Here is a 4,500-nt window from a genome sequence, read left to right as displayed (position 1 = left end):
ACAGGGGACCCAGAAACCGTTCTGGCCCTGTCTCACAATAGCCTTAATATCTCTTAACATGTAACTCCTATGACCATTTCGTTTCTTCCATATGAAAATAGACTCATCAAGGTTCATTTACATAGCTTATTCACTATTTAATACCATTCCTACAAATTTTGGTGATTTTTCACATCACGTCACTGCAGCTGGCAGCATCTGTTTTAAGGTAGGTCTTACCTATTTGGTAGTCTCCATGAACCAACTAGTCTTGCCATACACAGTTCATATATGATCATTTTAACCATGCCAATGGCTGATCATGTGACCAACATTCCCATTTCCAATCCATAGCCACATCATGACACCAAATATATACATACAAACCACAAATAGTCTAAGTTCATGCTTCCTTTTTCGAGCCATTTTCGCATGGCCGTACATATATACATCACAACATATTTAACCAACAAGGGTAGTCCTATACATGCCATCTCAAGTTCAACCAAAATTTATACCAAAATGGAGGCTTGATAGTGTGGATGACTTCGACTTCAACGATCCCAAATCCGATTGCTTGAGCGAAATCTAGAAAACGAGAGCCAAAGCAACGGGTAAGCATTTTTATGCTTAGTAAGTCTCAAGGAATATAATCAACTCTAATTACAGCAATACATCCACATAGCCAAATGCATCATTTCATTAATACACATTCTTACTTCACACTTCATCATTATATAATTTCACAAAGTATCAATCAATTCAATAACTGAAATTCATTAGTCGATTGAGCGAATGTTGCTCAAACATGTCGACTTTCCAATGCACATACGTACCTCATTCTTTGGGCTTTTTGTGTGTACTCATTGAATTTATTACAGCAACCAACACTCACCTCCAGCCCAAGATTCTTCGGAATATAACCGGATATAACCATGTGCACAAATGCCTTCGGGTCTTAGCCCGGATAGAATGTCTCGCACGAATGCCTTCGGGATTTAGCCCGGATATCATTCAATTTCCCATGAACACATACATCAATTATCATTGGACATACATATTTCATTTTCGTTACTAAGGCTCAAACGCAATTATAGTCACAAGCATATTCGCCTTCGGGACTTAGCCCGGGTAGAATTCAAATACTCATGCACACATAATCAATAATCAATACACATCCATACTTTATTTCACATAATTCAAGTAGGGTCACTTCTTGAGGACTTACCTCGGATGTTGTCGAACGGCTTTTTTGGCTATTCGATCACTTTCTCCTTCCCCTTGTCCAATTGTGGCCCTCTAAGCTCTTGAGCTAATTCAAACAAATTCAATTTATTAAAACCTCATTGTGCTAGCTTATGGCGAATATGACAAGGAGTTTAAATGGTCATATAGCCACCCTTTAGCTTGAATACACAATGGTCATGCACATTTTATACTACATCAAGCAATTCAATACAATTTATTCGAGCATCAAGGAAATGCTAAGGCCTTCAATAGGCTACCCAAGGTCGAATATTCATGTACATGTTGAGGCCAATTATGCACTTAATACCTCACAAAACAGCATGCATTTTACTAGTTAATGCTTTGCATATTATGCTCAAAACTTATAATATAGCATCAAGCACTTATATGTGTGCTAGGCGAATTGTGCTTGCAAATTTCACAATTATTCTTCAACATCTTCTTCTTTAAACAAACTTATTCATCACTTCCTTCATAACCAAAACATCATGTGCAAACATATATATACATATATGAGCATGGCGAATTTCAAGGTGTCCATAGCCATCCAAAACACAAATTTTAACTAACATGCAAGAAGCATGAACCATGCTCATGAATGCATCATGGACGAATATGACAATCATGCTCCTTTTCAACTTCAATCATGATAAAACAAAAGAAAGCTCAAAATCTTACTCAAGAGTAGACAATCCATCATTGCATGCATCATCATCAAGCTTCACACTTAGCATGCAATGGCTTTATCACCATAACAACTTTGGCCAAATACCATTTCCATGGCATAACAAAGATTTGAGCCATGGCTAACATGCACATCAAGTTAGCAACCAAAACATGCATGAAACTCCTAACACAACCTCATACATACCTTAATCTTGATGCAAACTTAGCCAAATCTCCTTCTAGATCTCTTCCAAACCAAGCATGAAGCAAAAATCCTCCTTCTTCCTTAGTTTTGGCTCAATGAAAGGATGAACAAAAATTTTTTCTTTCCTTCTCTACAACTCACGGCAATGGGGGGGGGGAATACCTCACTCACACACATTTTTTTTTTCATTCTTTTCTTACCCATACACCTTTGTTTATTATTTCTCCCTAATGCACCAACAAAACATGTTTCATGACATGTTTTGCCCATCCTCTCTGCCATGGCGGCCACTTCATGTTGGGGGAAATTTGACATGCAAATCCTTATTTTTGCATGCATGAGCAACTAGTCATCACACATTTCCCCATCATACTTTCAAAGTTCACTACTAGGTCCTTTCTAGTGAAATTCGCATTTATAACACTAAATCGAAACATCGAAAATGTCACACACAAATTAACACATATCATAGGCATCAAAATAAATTTTAAATTATTTTTATGCCTCGGTTTTGTGGTCTCGAAACCACATCCCGACTAGGGTCAATTTTGGGCTGTCACAAATTTCTTAGAGTTTTGCGACACTTTTAAAATTAATGGCGTTTCTAATTACTCCATTTGCCTTCGGTTGTTTCTCTTTTCTTTGAGGAATAAGGCTAAACAGTGGTTGAACTCGTTGCCACGAGGATCAATCACTACTTGGGAATAGATGACCGAAAAATTTTTATTAAAATATTTTTCGCCGGCTAAAATAGCCAAATTACATAATGATATCTCCGCTTTTGTATATGTGGATTTAGAAACACTCTACGATGCATGGGAGAGATACAAGGACCTTTTGCAAAGATGCACTCACCATGGGTTACCACTCTGGCTACAGGTCCAAACATTTCACAATGGCCTGAACCCTTCGACTCGGTAGATGATTGACATAGCTGCTGGTGGAACTATCAATAATAAGACGCCTGAGGCGACTTACGAATTTATTGAGGAGATGTCACTGAATAACTATCAGTGGCAAGTTATGAGGACAAAGCCGACGAAAGCAGCCAGTGTTTTCAACCTCGATGCGGTTACTATGCTATCTAACCAAGTAGAGCTATTAAATAAAAAGATTGACAGTTTGTATGGTTCTGCTCAGGTACATCCAGTGATGAGGTGTGATTCAAATGGAGGAGGGGCATGCACAAAATATCAACCCTTCAAACCCTAGCATCGAGGAGGAACAAGTCCAATATATGGGTAACAATAACTCTAGACCCCAAAATAACCCGCATAGTAACAACTTATAATACAGGTTGGAAAAACCATCCCAATTTCTTGTGTGGCAGTCAAGGAAATCAAAGGCCACAACATCCTCTGGTTTTTCAACAGTCACCTTACCAGTAGGAAAAGAAGTTGAACCTTAAGGAGATGTTGACAAAATTTATATCAGTGTCAGAAACACATTTCCAGAATACCGAGACAGCCCTTAAGAATCAACAAACGTCAATCCAAGGGATCAAAACTCAAATATGCCAACTCACCAAGTTGATTTTTGAATGACCACAAGGTAGCCTGTCGAGTAACACTAAATCTAACCCAAGGGAGCAAATCAATGCAATTACCATTCAATATGCGAAAGGGTTAGTTGCACCTGAACCAGAATCGAGGCAAGAAACTGGGGTAAGTAAAGATAAGGGTGAGGTGGACCACAATGACCAGAAATCGGTAAGTAAAGAATACAAACCTTATGTGTCATACCCAAACGCGACAAGGAAAGACCGCACAGAAGAAAAATTCAGTAAATTTCTTAAATTATTAAAAAAAATTACATATTAACTTACCATTTATTGAAGCTCTTTTACAGATGCCAAATGCATTCAAATTCTTAAAGGAGCTTTTAATAAATAAATGAAAGTTGGATGAGGCATCGCATGTGGAGTTGAATGCAGTTTGCTCAGCCATTCTACAGAATAAGCTACCCAAAAAATTGAAAGATCCAGGGAGTTTTACGATTCCTTGTTTAATTGGTAGTTTAGATGCTCATAATGCATTGGCTGACTTAGGGGCAAGCATTAATGTTATGCCTTATAAAATGTTTAAACAGCTAGGTCTTGGGAAACCCAAACAAACTAGGATGAGCATTCAATTGGCTGATAAAACCATTAGATTTCCTAGGGGTATCATTGAAGATGTTCTTGTTAAGATCGATAAATTTATATACCCAGTAGACTTTGTTGTTCTAGACATGGAAGAGGATAGTAACGCACCTTTAATTTTAGGACGACCCTTTTTAGCGACTGCTAGAACCATTATTGATGTTGGTACAGGTGAACTCACACTTCGTGTGGGAGACGAAACAATTACCCTTCAAGCTCGTAATTCGAGTAACACATCAAAAATTGAAGGTGGTTGTATAAA

At 37.9% G+C, this 4,500-nt stretch overlaps 1 non-coding gene across 1 annotated transcript; it reads right to left on the bottom strand.

Annotated features, from left to right (window-relative positions):
• Positions 1–2,855: 2,855 nt before the first annotated feature.
• Positions 2,856–2,961, bottom strand: LOC128286380 (small nucleolar RNA R71). The gene has a single exon (XR_008276922.1). It is a non-coding gene; the product is annotated as a small nucleolar RNA R71 (small nucleolar RNA).
• Between the last annotated feature and the right edge of the window lie 1,539 nt (positions 2,962–4,500).

Source organism: Gossypium arboreum, chromosome 12, assembly GCF_025698485.1.
Source record: "Gossypium arboreum isolate Shixiya-1 chromosome 12, ASM2569848v2, whole genome shotgun sequence".
Classification (NCBI taxonomy): domain Eukaryota; kingdom Viridiplantae; phylum Streptophyta; class Magnoliopsida; order Malvales; family Malvaceae; genus Gossypium; species Gossypium arboreum.
This window is presented reverse-complemented; position numbering and strand designations above follow the sequence as displayed.